Source organism: Ceratotherium simum, chromosome 13 (genome assembly GCF_057802395.1).
Source record: "Ceratotherium simum simum isolate JZ-2026a chromosome 13, ASM5780239v1, whole genome shotgun sequence".
NCBI classification, from domain to species: domain Eukaryota; kingdom Metazoa; phylum Chordata; class Mammalia; order Perissodactyla; family Rhinocerotidae; genus Ceratotherium; species Ceratotherium simum.
In genome coordinates, this window is record NC_141912.1 from 20,896,666 (window position 1) to 20,911,944 (window position 15,279).

Genomic DNA, 15,279 nt, shown 5'->3' on the forward strand with positions numbered 1-15,279 from the left:
TGTCATATTCTATATGACAGTCTATGCTGAATATCATCAGGAGACATATTTAACTTTGTGCAAATATACAAATGATTCTTATCCTTTCCAAATGTACTCAGAAAATCGTATCTTCTGAATGCAATTCCCAAAGTATTTTATTTTTTCATATTGCTATTAAAAATAGATTTATCCTATAAATGTACAATTTCTAGTTTTAGTAAATTTATGAGGTCAATCTTTTTTATTTTAAGAATTAAAGAACGGATGGCATGGTTTTGTTTCCATTATTATAAAAAATAAAGGAAATACTATAAATAAATACATGCAGGAATATTGCTAAATGGCTGTGGGCCAAAATATTTTCTAGGAATGAAGATGGAAACATACAAAAAATTCCACATCTTCCATAAATATTCCACATTAAGAACTAAGTGAAATTTTTCTGACCAACTCAAGCAATTAAAGAATATTTATTCCACTATAATTTACAGTTCAGAAAAAAAATCATTGGTATATATTCCTTCCTACCACAAATCAAGAAACATAGCACCCTATGGTTTGAAACAACAGGTTTTTTTTCTTTAATTAAAAAAAGCCATATTTTAATGGCTTTTTATAGCTATTAAATAATCAGTATTTGGTAAAATATTTTAACCAATCTTTTTTCCCTCTTCTCTTACATGCTAAATTGTTTGCTATTTCTGAGAGTAATACCATTGTACTTGTTAGATAATTTACTGTAAACACACAGCCTCTTAATCACATCACAGAAGCTTAAATAGATTTGTAAAACCATTAAAAAATCAATACTTAGCTTTTAGGTGATGAATTAATTAATGGAGTGTGAATGCTTGAAGTCTGCATTACCCAGCATGCACTGTGGCTTTTCATAACATCACTGTCAATGGGAACAGTATCCAAAGTAACATGATGTAATTAGCTGGGGAAGTGCTGATAAAAATATATCAATCCCTGCTTCCCAATGAGAATATTCTGGTAAAAACTGCTTTTTGGTAAGAAATGCAATTCAGTATTTTTCTGTCACATATAGTGATGGAAGAAAGAAGCGCTGAAAAACAAAGTCCAGAAAAAAAGTAATCAGGGATGTTCCAACTCTTTTTAATTAACAGGCAAAAGGTGGCGGATGATACATACAATGGCATAACATAAAATTGTGAAGGGCTCTAAGGACTGGGGAATCGGATTTTATTGTTTCCTCCATAAAATTAAAAAAAAGTCTTTTTCTGAAAAATAGATCATATTTTCCTATTTTATCCTATCACTCTTCCAGTGCTTCTTTCCACTTCTTTTAAAATTTCTTCCTTAAATATACCAACGAAGCTTCCTACAGGAAAACATAACCAGATTCTAGTTCCTGCCTTCAAGAACTTACACTCTAATTGGCTAATAGCATAAAGTAGACCACAATTAAAAAAAAAGGAGCAATCAAAACAGAGGAAGTTCTATGTTTTGAGTGGGCAAAACACATATAATTTTGGTGATGATCTTTAAGAAAAAGAACATCAATTTACAAATATAAAATTAAATATGAAGGCTTCTACTTTGGGCTATGATTTCAGCCAGACATAGGTTCTCCCTGAGAACAATCAGTAAAGCTGAGAGAATTTCCTAAAAACTGGTCTGTTTAAAGACACTGGGGAACTACTGTGGCAATCAATATTTTTGGGAAAAATATCTCTGAGAACAGGAAACCATGCAGAGAACAGAGAATCCACTTTTAACTTCAGGACATTTGCTGATTCTCGATATCAGGCGAAAGACTTAGGATTCAAGTCTCGGACAGAAGGCCTCTACTAAGAGGCAGAATAATCAGTAGAGATTTTGGCAGTCTTGTAGGAACAGAGACCAAAATTATAGTGTTGAGGATCCAAGGCCCTAATTAAGCTAAAAGTCAATAACAAAGGGTAACCAAAAAGTATTCAACTTCTAGTAAATGAAGCTATACACTTCTAAATAATCTGTTGGTCAAATAAGAAATCAAAGGGAAATAAAAAATATTTTTGACTGTGATAATGAAAAAAGACATCAAATTTTTAGGAAGCAGCTAAAGCTGAGTTAAGAAGAAAATGTGCAGTCTTGCATTCATATATTAGAAAATTCGAAAGACTGGAAATTGATGACCTTCCTAGCTATTTTAAGAAATTAGAAAAGAACAATAAGTTAATCTCAAAGAAAACAAAAAGAAGAAAAATATATAAAAGCAGAAATGAATGAAGTAGAAAAATTAACTAAGTCAAAATATGATTCTTTGAAAAGTGATAAATTGATAGACCTGTAGAAAGACTAACCAAGAAAGAAAAAGCTCAAGAAAGTGTGTGTACATGTGAGAGGAGAAACAAATTATCATTATCAGGAATAAAAGGGGGGACATCACTAAAGATCCCACAGATATTTAAAATATAATACAAGAATATTATACACACCTTATAAAAAAATAAACATTTAGATGAAAGGAACAAAATGCTAAAAAGACAGTTTGTCAACTCTAAAACAAGAAGAAAGAGAAAGTGCAAATAATCCTATATCTATTAAGGGAATAGAATCTATAATTAAAGTCTTCCTTCTCTGTTGCCTTCTGACACACACACACACACACACGTACATACACAAACATACAAACTCCAGTGTCAGAGGGTGTGACCAGTAAAATGTCCCAAACATTTTAATTATGAAATAACACCAACCTTACACATAATCTTCCAGAGAATTAAAAAACAAGAGACACCACTCCCAACTTCGTTTATGATATCAGCACAGCCTTCTGTTATTTTCAGCTTAAAGGCTATTTTGTCTGAGATGAGTACAAAGCTATCTCTGCTTTCTTTTGATTACCATTTGCTTGAAAAATCTTTTTCCATCCCTTCCCTCTCTGTCTATATGTGACTTTAAAGCTAAAGTGAGTCTCTTGTAGGCAGCATATTGTCTTGACATATGTACAGCCACGTTTGGCCGTTCCATTGACCGACAGCCACCAGCACACAAAGAAATATAAAGCTGCTTTCTGTGTGGTGGGAACTGGCCCTTCTTCCACACAGATAGTTGCAAAATTTCTAACATTACAAGGCTCTTTGGGCGTCATAGCTCGGGATGGACTGGCCACCTGTGCCAGGCTGGGACGATAACTGGAGAGAACAATGCATGTACACAACTGCCGGGCTGGGACAATAGCCAGGGGGCTTGGTGCACGTCCGCCACTGATAACCATTTGTGCATGGAAACACTAAATGCTTGCTCTGCAAACTCTGTAACTGCTTGCTCTGGAAATTACTGATGCTATATAAACTGCTGGAAACTGAGGCCTAGTGAGAGTCTCACCTGTGGAGGGGACGCCTTGCCCAGGACCTCTGATGATCGGATTCCTGCCTAGCCGTGTCAATTGCAGGGACTGTCCCCGGCAGTGGGGCGTGGATGTTGTGAGTAACCAATCTGATGTGTTTTCTTTTCAGTCAACCTGGTGTTTCTCTTTCCGGTTGATTTGTGTCATTTCCCTTCAGTCGATTTGGTGTTTCCCTTTCCGATCGATCTGATGTTTTTCCCTCTTATTATTTAAGCTATTTGGATCTGTTTGTAGACTATCGCCTTTATTCTCTTCTATATAATAAAATATACCTTCAGTCCATTTGTTTGGAGTGGAAAATTTCTTTTACGTCTCCGATTGAATCCACCAAACCTCTCAAAACACATATCATTGGAAGTTTTTTTTTAATCCATTCAGCCATTTTACATCTTTTGATTGGAAAATTGTATCTGTTTATGCCTAAAGTAATTATTGATAACTATTGCCACTTTGTTAATTGTTTTCTGACTGTTTTGTAGATCTTTTGTTTCTTGTCTCTTATCTGACTGGTCAAGTATGTTTTTGAGGTTCTCTACTGAATTTTTCAGTTTAGTTTTGTATTATTCAGCTCTAAGATTCTGGGTTTGTTTTGTTTTGATGGTTTCTATTTCTTTGCTGAAATTCTTATTTTGTTCATGCGTTTTCTTAACTTCATTTAGTTGTCTGTGTGTTCTCGTAGTTCATTAAACTTCTTAAAGAGGATTATTCTGAATTTTTTGTCAGACAGTTCATAGCTCTCCATTTCTTTCAGGTCAGTTATTGGAGCGTTATTAGTTTCCTTTGGTGATATGTTTATCTGATTCTTCGTGATTCTTGATTCCTTGCATTGGTATCTGCACAATCTCCAGACAGCTGGATCTCCTCTTCCAGACATTACAGGTTTGCTTTGACAAAGACAGTCCTTCCCCAGTCAGCTTAACTTGGGGTTCTGGAGGGTCAGCTGGTAGCATCCTTGGGCAGGTGGGGCTTGCTATCAGGGTCTTTACTTCAGTGAGGCCACTGCCTGAGCTCTAAGGGGGTTGCCGCTGGCTGGAAGCAGTTGGACGTGACTGCTGGCTTGGTTCCCTGCCCAAGCGTAACTGTAAGATGGGCTCCATGGTTGCCTGGATTCTCTAGTCAGGCTTCCTAGTTGGGCAGGACTGGATGCTATACTCAACAACTGAGTGGGGCTGCAAATTTGCTTCCTTGCCCAGGCTGAGCCATAGAACAGGCTCCATGGCCATTACGGCTTGATGGCTGGGGGCCAGAATCAGGCAGATCTGTCCACCGAGCTCTCTGGCCAGAAAGGGCCATCAGCTTGGCTCTGCAGATGGCAAGAGCCACTGGCTGGGATCTCTACTCAAGTGCCTCTTTGAGGAGGAACACAGTTAGCCAAGATTAGAGGGCTGGTTGCTGTAAGCTCCGCTCCCTTTATCCAGTGGTCAAGTTCCACAGATTACCCTCACAGTATCTATGACGTAAGACCCAAGAGGGCTCCCTAGGAAGCATCCTGCAACTTTGGGGGCACTAGATGTCTACCTTGGGCTCTCTTTTTCCCACTGGAGAAACCATAGGCCCAGGGGGACCCTCTTGGTACGGTGCTACATTGCAATGGGGAGGGGTGATGTGGTCAGAGTGTAGCTGGTCCTCTTACCCTTCTAATGCAGTCCTTCTCTGTCTCTGTGGTCCAGGAGGGTGATTCTGCCTCACCTCTCATGTTCTGGGATTTTCACAATGGTGCCTTGTCTATAGACAGTTGCTAGTTGTCTTCTTGTGAAAGAGACTGAAGTCAGGAATGAACTATGCCACCATCTTGATGACATCACTCCCATCAGCATAACCTTCATACCAAAAGCTGAATGGAACATTATTAGCAAAGGAAATTTTCAGGCCCATCTCTTTCATGTAAATAGACTCAGAAATCTTAAACAAAATAACACCTAAAGTGTGGAATAAGTACTAGATAAAATTTAACAACTTTCATGATAAAAATTCTTAACAAACATATAACACGTATATAATGATGGTGTACCTAGAAATTACTAAATAATCCATAAACTATTAGAAATAATACATGAAGTTAAAAAATTGTTTAATATGCTGTAAAAATAAAAAATTATTACTTAGCAGTAAGAAACCATAAAGAATAAAATTTTAAAAACAATTACATTTAAAAACACATCAAAAACATTAAATGCCTAGAAATTAAACTAACAAAAGTTGCACAATTATTTTACTCTAAAAATTATAATTATTATTAAGAGAAATAATAAATATCTAGAGGAAGGGAGAGAACTAACATTTTTGTGGATGGGAAGACTCAATATTTTTAAAATGTTACTTCTCTATGCACTGATGTATAGATGTGAAACAAGCTCAATCTAAATTTCATATAAATAGAATCAATAATAAAATATGTACCATTTTTTGCCTGGCTTCTTTCACTTAGCACAACACATTTGTTATTCATCCATGTTGTTGAGGCACTGAGTCTGGACTGATTTTCCCTCCGTCTTCAGGTCTGGAGACCTGGGGACTCAATGTTGAGTTTCAGTCTACATGGAAACTTCAATACATGGTAACACATTGGCTATCAAGGTGCTAAATCATGTCATGCAAAACAAAGAATGAATTTCTATATGAAGCAGATCTAGAGAACATTTTTATAATTGGAATTTGCTACACTAGCAAATTCCAGGCACAATTGTGTTAGAAAATTTTTTTCCCAACACTTAAGATATTGTATAATATTCAAGTTAAATAATCTCCAAAGCAGGTAGGCATTCTTTGAATCATTGATAAGAAAGTGTATATTTTGTGGAGGCCCTCTTCTACCCTTAGCTTTGCACAATTGATTGCTTTAGATAGAAAAGAAATCCATAGCCTTGAATATCGACTTCCTGAGTCACTGAAAGGCAATGGCTCAAACAAACATAATAAAAGGTGAAACTAAGAAGGACCAAATAAGAAGCAAAGATCAAGTGAAAAATGCTGTTTCCAAAATGAAACACTTAGTCCAGGAAAACCTCGAGTGTCAAAGCGTGAACCTGAGAAGAGCTTGGCTCTGAATCTTGGCCTCCAGTATGAGTGTGTCTGCTACTCTCTGTGTGGCTCCATGTGACATATACTTCTCAAGGGTGGAAAAAGAAAATGAATCTCAGCCCGGAGTGTAGGGCTGTCTGAAGACAATATCTTATTCATCAGTCCTCCCCAGGTTGCTGTTATCTAACTTCCTCTTTCCAATCCTAGGACCAAAGATCACGCTGCTCTCTGTGGGCCCACACAGGGGCTCTCTGCGGTGTTCCACATGAAATACACTTCTGTTTACCAATCTTGTTCCTCCATTTACTCAAACTATCACCAACTAGTAACTAGTGACTCCTGTTAGTAAATGCCGGTGTAACTAATTCCTCTTATGTAACAGAAGCGCTATTACCGGAGTCTTTTTAGGGGAAAAAATGCTTTTGTAGAAAGGAGTGGCTTTAATGGAGGTAACATCACTAGCTGGGATTAGCCAGTGGGAAAGAACGCACTGGTTGAAACTGGGCTTGTGTCTATTCTTGTCCCAGACTTTTAGGTGAAGAGAGAGCATTTCCAATGTTTAAGGATATGGAGCATGTTCTTTGCGCCAAACACTGACTGTTGCTTTCACACACATTGTCTCTCTTAACCTTTCCAAGGACAAGTGAAGAAACAAGCCAGAGGGGTTCAGCAACTTTCCCACAGAGGATTTAAACCTACGTGTACTTCAAACTTAAGTCAAATCACGTTGATTCTCTGCTCATGATATTTCTAATCACACTTAGAATAAAATCCAAAGTCTCTATCATGTTCTACAAGATCTTACATTTCTGGCCTCTGTCTCTATCTCTGCCTTTATCTGTCTGTCTCCTTTAGTTACTCCTTTCCTATGTGTAGTCACACGGCCTCCTTACTATTCTAGCAAAGCAATTTATTCACACACAGGATCATTGTACACCCTGGTCTCACTGCCTAGAAGGCTTTTCACTCACATATCTGTATAGTCTACTCCAGTCTCCACTCAAATGTCTCCTCCTTAGAGAAGGCTTCCCTGCTACCCTATATAAAAGAACATACACCACCCCAAATCATTCTGCATTCTTTCATTCTAGTTTATTTTCCTTTAAGGCCTTTTCACTATATGCTATGCTATCAATATTATATTATATCCTGTCACATAATATTTTTATTGTGTTTCCCACTAAAATGTAAGTAAACTCTGTGGGTGGAGGCCTTTTATAACATTAGTGCTTAGAACAACATCTGGCACGTAGGAGGTGCTCAATAAGTGTCAAATATATGAATAAATTATATGATTAGTTTTCTCTACACAGCTCTATGCACCATTTTGATGCAACAGTAACGTTGGTGTTTTATAGTTGTTGCTAATGTTTATTGGGTGCTCCCTGAATTTGAAGCATGAGTTAAATGCCTTATAAACTTTATTACATTTAATTCACAAACTCACATAAAGGCATATGAATATTAATTTTTATTATTACCCCAATTTTACAGATGAAGACATGTTATGCTCATAAAAATTAAATAATAGGTCACAAAACTAATGAGTGGAGCAGCTGGGATTTGAAGTCAGGTCTGTCTGACTCTTGAATCCATGCTCACAACCACTATTGACAGACATGCCTACACTGTCTTATCAGTGATTCTGCTATATCCATCTCCTATTAGAATCAGTGATTCAGCCCAACCTCTTCTTGTACAGATGAGAAAAGCTGAGGCCAAGAGTAGCTCAGAGAATAGGAAACACAGCGAGACCTAGAACCCATACTTCTTTATACTTTCCTGCACATACCATAGCAGCCTGGGACTAACAGAGAATCTGCTGAAGTATGTTAGCTACCAATCAAGAAGGAAAAATGTTTAGGTACTTCCTGACACTAATCAAAATAATACATTCAGTGGCAAATTCAGAAGGAAAGTATGTGAGATTGGAAGTATGAACAATGTCTGGATGAAATACGAATCCTTTGACTGTGAACTTGAAATTAACCCACAGTATTTGTGAGATTTTAGCACATCCATGTTTGACAAAGGCAGACTTCCAATTCAAAAGAGATTTCTGACCCAGTTTGTAATCATTTTTAAGGTACTGAAATGAGCCTAACCCGGATAACTAAGAACCCACTCTAGCACTTATTTCTTCCCAAACAATGTACACATTTGAAGATGACTGTTCTCAGACAGCTGGAGCAAATTTCAATGTATTTTACTTAAAGAGATTAACCATAGCATTGACATTCTGTTACACTGAAGGGGAAAAATCATCAAAAACCATAATATAACCACTGAACTCATAAAAAAATAGAACGTGGATGGATGGATAGATATCTAGACAAAGATCGGTACTCATTTATTTTTATCTCAAGTTTGTTGTTTTAAAATACAAGAGTATTTCCATTCAGAAGGCTCCCATTTACCATTTTTACTGATTACCTACCAGCGTGGCAGAAGTTAAACTTAACATTTATCTCTGTTCTCTCCTGAAACAACACTGAAATGACCTAAAAAAGATAAAAGAAGCACAACTTCCCAAAGAAAAAGAGAACTGGAGAGGAGACAACATCAGAAAAGAAAGTATTTTAGAAACTTGGGAAAGAATAGACATGTAGTAGCTTATTTTCAGAGGAGAGAATCTAGCTAAGCCCATAGAAGGGGAGGAGATGTGGGGAAGGGGGTTGGGGAACGAAATCAAAAGGAATGAGTTGACACTGCAGCCTATTTCTGGACATGCCCAGGAATCAGAGGCAGCTCTTACTGCCAAAGGTGGGAATCAGATGGGGCTATAACCAGGAAGAAAGATGAAAGGTTTAAATACAAAATCATTTAGACCTCCAGATCATCTGCCCAGACTTAGGAGGCCAGTGACACTCTTCCTCTCTCTTCCAGAGAACCGGACATTTGCCATGTGGACAAGTTGACCCAGGTAGACTCTGGGCTTGGGGACATCAGACCCAAGCAAAGGCAGGAGTGAGAATGTGAGTCACTTTTCTGAAAGAGGACTAAATAAATAACTACAGACTGACCTCCAACTACTTTCTTGGGCTTAGTGTCTCCACTAAGCCCAGTCAGCCCAGTCTTATACCCACTTCCAAACCTCACCACCTCGCCCTCTTCCTTTCAGGTAGGAGATTTCCCTTCTGGAAAACTAACTAGTTCAAGGGAAGAGACCAAGAGATAATGCATTTGGGAATCCCCCAATAAAAGGTCCCATTCATCAAGATCACCCAGCAGTGAACACTGCCACAGAACAAGCCTCACTCCCAGGTGGAGACTAGCAAGTATCATTTTAGTGGACAGACATGGGCAGACATCATCACCAGACACATAAGGGAAAGACTCCAACAGGAAAGACAGAGACCAAAATAAACAGAAAAGAAATATGCTTGAAATCAACACAATGCAGAGCAGAGAAGAAAATTTCAAAGAACTATTATTAATATCTCCAGAGAAGAAAAAGAATATATCACATCCACGAAAAAAAAGAATCAACACTCTATAAAAGAAGAGTCAGAATCTGAGAGAAGTCACAATTAAAAAGAGTACAGGAAAAAAATCCAATAGAAGGTCTGAAAGATAAAGTTACGGGTAATCAACCCAGAAGCTGGAACAAAGACGTGCTCTTTCCTACATGCTGCCCTGTGGTGCAAGGGCTGGAAACCTAGGGCCTACTTTCCAGCCAAGACTCAATAGTGAGAGACACCTGCACGTGACCTGGAGGCAGAGAAGATGCCTATTACTATAGAGGCCGGCAAGTGTTTGAGTTTGGCACACTGAGATTTCACAGTGGGCTCTGGACGTCTTACTGGGCATCACTCACCTCAGTGCAGAGGGAGCTGCAGCTCCTCAGACCCCTAGATACCCTGAAATCTAGTGAGGGCTCTTACTTGTCCATTCCTCTAGCCCTTCCAATGACTTTTAAACACTTAATTCCTGAATTAAATTGCTCTCTGCTTATAATACCTTGAGTGGTTTCTGTATTCCAAAGAAATTCTCACATAGCAGGTAAAGAGGAACAAGGACTTTCACTAGAGCACGTGTGTGTGTGTGTGTGTGCACACGCGTGTGTGTGTGATGGGGGAGTTGGGGGCAATCCAGATGTTTGTCACTAGAGGAATTAATAAGTAAAATATTGTGGATATAGTGAGTAGTGCACGGTAACATGTATCAGTTGGAAACAAACTTTCCATATATATAATAACTTGGATGGATCACAAAGACATAGTATTTACTGGAAATGAGATGAAATGAGATTGATAACATACTACATTTATGTAAATGAAAACAAAAAAGCAAAACAACACTGCACCTTTTACAAGTGACCTATAGCATATATATTGGAATGTGTATGTATATGAGAGAAGGAGATGGGAATTAGGATCAAGTGTGGATGAAGAGGAGAGATTAACACTATAACACTGCCCTTAGACAGACTGATGAGATGCTATTGACTGATATCTCAACTCTCCACACCTGTAATCTATCTCTCTCTCATACACACACACACACACACACACACACCCCTACAACTGGACAGCCAATTGGGAACTACTGTCTACTGATGGTTAGGTCCAGGAGTGATCTGTGACAACGGCAGTAACCATGGCAGTGACAATTAAGAGGAAAAGTTAGAAAAGAATATTTTTAGCTGTAAGCTCATTGAAGATAGGGATTTAGTTTAGTTCATCATTGTATTCCCAATACCTGTAGATGCTCAATAAATTTTTGTGAAACTGAACTGAACTGAAATCAACCTACATCCTACCACAGAGCTCAGGTTCCAGGGGCAAAGTTCCCTAAAATGAAGTAAATCATAAAAATTATCAGATCTCTCTTTTCAGTGCTGCTGCATCAATAGTACACAGTGAGCAGTGAATAGCAGGCTTGCAGTTGCCTTAGTTTTGACAATAACAGTGTCAATAAAAGGGACATACCATTAGTCTTCTGCTTCCTGACCTTCAGCTTCTACACCAGTTCTCTGGAGAAAGGTTTAGTGGGTATATTGGTTCGGTCAGACCTCTGTCTCTGAGCAATGGTTGAGATCTTAAACAGCCACATCTGGAATGAGAGGACTCCGTCAATGACCATTCAAGAAACAGAATTATTTTTCATGTGTTTTAAAGGATCTTAGTTTTAAATTTAAAATGACCCCGAACTTTATATAATTAGAGAATCCTTCTCATCACTAAGGAAGATCAAATCACTGCACAGAAGAGCTCTCTATAAAACTAGTATTCAATAATAATTGAATAACAATTCATGTTGACAATTCCAACAAAGGTTAACAAATACAGTGTATGTATATATGCACATATATTTACACACACATTCATATATATACACATACATATATACACACCCATACATATATACATGGACTTGACCTAGAGAACATTTGCTCTTATAAACAGCTTTATTGCTTAATTGGTAATTAGGTCCTGCTTGCCTGTGTGTGGCATTAACATAAATTGGTAGAGACCAGCACCAGGTGCATTCAATTAAAAAAGTTTTAAAGAGAAGTATCATGTTTTACCACTTGGTTGCATTTTGAAAATATATTTAACAGGTTTATTCCAATGTCAGGGTTGCAATAAATGGAAGTCAGGCTGACTTAAAACAGACATGTCTTGCAGGTTAATCTTCCTGTCTCCTGATTTCCATCACCTACTTTGAAACTATTTAGTCGTTCCGTAGACCTTGCCAAAGGCTGTGGCTGAAGCCTGCAGTTGCTCTTCTCTATGCAATAGAAGAGGTACATATTTTTCTTCATTTGGAATGTTATCAGTCTGAGTCAGGCTAACCATCAGAACTAACAAGACACAGGGCCAATTATATCCATTATTTCTGTAAAATGGCTAGATGGACTTAGGTGCAGCGTGAGTAAGACAGGCTTAAACAGAGGCATTAAATAAACTGTGAGCCTATTTGCAAATGTCTTGCCTCTTGTTACTGTTCACTTACTGGCTCTGGGCATGTGTGATGAACCTCTAGGAAGGATCCTGAATAGCAGGCATCAGAGGTATATTAGAGCATTATGCAATGCAATTATTTTCAGACTTTTCTGAGGATATGAAAAGTTTATGAAGTAGCTTAAAGCTGAAAACTCAGGCAGAGGGAAATAAGATACACTTAGCTTTAGGTACTGGATTTCTCTGGGAAATGAGTCAATACTGGTGCAATTAGTTGTTGCTAATATTTTCCTGGAAGAATATTCCTTTAAATGCAATAACACAGTAGTTGCAGTCTTAATATTTCTTAGACCACACAGATACATGCGCACATTTTCACCTCTTGCATCAGTTTCTCCAAAACTGAATGACTTCCAGGACAAGTTTTCACATGAAACTGCTAGGACCCCCATAAAATTGTTTTCTCTCAATATTCCCTCTTGATTGTGCACTCAGAGCTCTACAACTTAACATACTATCTTTGTAGCCCTCAAAACTACTAATGGAAGGTACACAAACCACATCTTCAAGGCACATAATAAAGTGAATCTGTAAAGAAGTTAAAACTCATATATTTCTTGTGCATTCAAATCTTACTCATTCCTTAAGAAAAATCTCAGCTCCTGCCACATCCAAAAAATCTTCCCTGATCATTTTTGTATAAATGGGTACAGTTTTTTGTTTTTATTGGGATCTGTTTTTGTATTCTCTAAATATTTCATGCATAGAATCTTTTCTCCTCAATTAACTTGCAAACTGCTAAGGGGAAGGGTATGTGTGACATTTTATAACTTCCTGATACCTAATTAAGATGTTATAAATTCATGCTTTGAGACTTTCCCTTTTTGATTCAACATATGGCAAATAGCAGATAAAATATAAAAGATATAATTAAATAACTTTGAAGCACTAAATGTATTGATAGACCAGAAAGGGAATGAAATGCAAAATGTTAAGAGAAGGGCCGGCCCCGTGGCTTGGTGGTTAAGTGAGCGCGCTCCACTGCTGGCGACCCGGGTTCGGATCCCGGGCTCCCACCGACGCGCTGCTTCTCTGGCCATGCTGAGGCCGCGTCCCACATACAGCAACTAGAGGATGTGCAGCTATGACACACAACTATCTACTGGGGCTTTGGGGGGAAAAAATAAATAAATAAAATCTTTAAAAAAAAAAAAAAAATGTTAAGAGAAGCTAACACTGCAGATCTGTTGGGATCTGAGACTGGAAGCAAGAAGAGGTGACCGCGTGTTCTGGATTCCGAGGGGCAGGAGGAAATAAGGTCCCTCACATACAGTGGGGCGCTCAAGTTGGTCTCACTGCTGGACCAGTGTGGAGCTTCCTGACACTGAAAAGGCAGCTGAGAAAAGCCCTGATTTACTAATTTTGGGGGATACAACGTCTATAATGTTGCCTCTTACAAACGCACAAAGAAGCAGATAGCATTGCAGCCAGGCAACCTTGAGCCAAGCCACCACTTGGCAGCAGGAAATGAAATCATGACAGATTAAATGAAAATAAGAGAAAAATATCAATAGTGGTTTTAAAATAAGTATGTTTAGAAACTCTGAAGGAACAGAGAAGTGAATAACTCCATGAAAAGAATGAGAAATTATGAAACCAAAGCAGATATAAATGAAATAATGAAGGGTAGATATAAAAAATGAGAAATTCTTGAAGTGAAAACTATTGTTATTGAAATGACAATAATTGGGATAATCTTTAAATCAGACAAAAAATAAGTAAATGGGAACATGGTTTTGAGAAATTCTACAGAATATGGCACAGTGGATAGAGATTTAAAACATGTATAAGAGACATGGGCTATATAGATCGAGATAATTTAATATACTTATATAAGTGTTGCAGAAGAGAACTGAGGAAATGTCTGAGAGGCTATATTTAAAAACATAAGAATTTTCCAGAACTCAGGGCAGACATGAGTTCAGAGTAAAAATTTCCACCAAATATCAATTATAATAAATAAAAATAAGTCCATGCCTATACATGTCTTAGTGAAACTACAGTGTATCAAGGAGAAAGAAAAGGCCTGATAGTTGGAAAAGAGAAAGACACGATACCTGAAAAGGAAGGCTCATTTCAACGATGGCAGACTTCTCAGCAGCAATAATAGATGCTAGAAGACAACGGAATAATGCCTTCATGTTCTTGAAGGAATAAAATTTTAAATATAAATTATATATCCAGCTAATATATTAAATAGTGAGGTTATAATAAATATATTTTTAGCTATATAAAGTTAAGAGGACTTGTCTACTACTCTATACCCTCACTAAAACAATTACTGACATAGTCCCTTTATTGAAAGTAAATGAAGTGTGTAAGAAATTAATGATAAAATATGTGAATAAATGTAATAAACTAATTGTACAAAATAACTATTACGAAATTTTAAAATATAATATTTTAGACAATTACGAAGGTTAGTGTTATGGCTATTTAAAACAGGCTGAAGTCTGGAGATTTGGTTAGAAAAATTTATAGTTATGTATGTTAAATAATTGCTGAAGGAAGACAGTTACCAAAACAGCAAAGGGGAATCAGCAAAAGGGAAAAATAATAACAATGATGACAATGATAACGATTATGATACTAACTTTATCAATCTACAAGAAAGTAGAAAAGCAGCAGAAAAAAACTCTATGAAGGCATAGTAAATCAAAAACACAAAATGAGATGGTAGACATAGAATTCATCACAAAATTTAAAAAGATTAAATTCTCTTAAAAAATATTACATTGAAAGCAATTGACATATATACTGGTTTCAAGGGTATAATTAAACAAAATGGCCTAGAAAAGTAAAAATGAAAGAACTATTACACTCAAATGCTAATAAAAAAAGCTACTGCAGCAGGCTAATACCAAAGCAGAATTCAAAGCAAAAGCCTTCAATAGGGAAATTATTTTATTCTAATAAAAATGAAGACTCTAATAGAAGAAAAACAATATAAAA

General features: G+C 37.2%; 1 long non-coding RNA gene across 1 annotated transcript in view; it reads right to left on the bottom strand.

Moving 5' to 3' along the window:
- LOC147915385 (uncharacterized) overlaps positions 1-14,447 on the bottom strand; it is a 45,388-nt gene extending 30,941 nt beyond the window's left edge. The window contains exons 1-2 of the long non-coding RNA XR_015553988.1: positions 14,385-14,447; positions 11,293-11,416 (exon numbers count right to left, since the gene is read on the bottom strand). This is a non-coding gene — a long non-coding RNA (uncharacterized LOC147915385). The remainder of the gene's footprint in view (positions 1-11,292; positions 11,417-14,384) is intronic.
- Between the last annotated feature and the right edge of the window lie 832 nt (positions 14,448-15,279).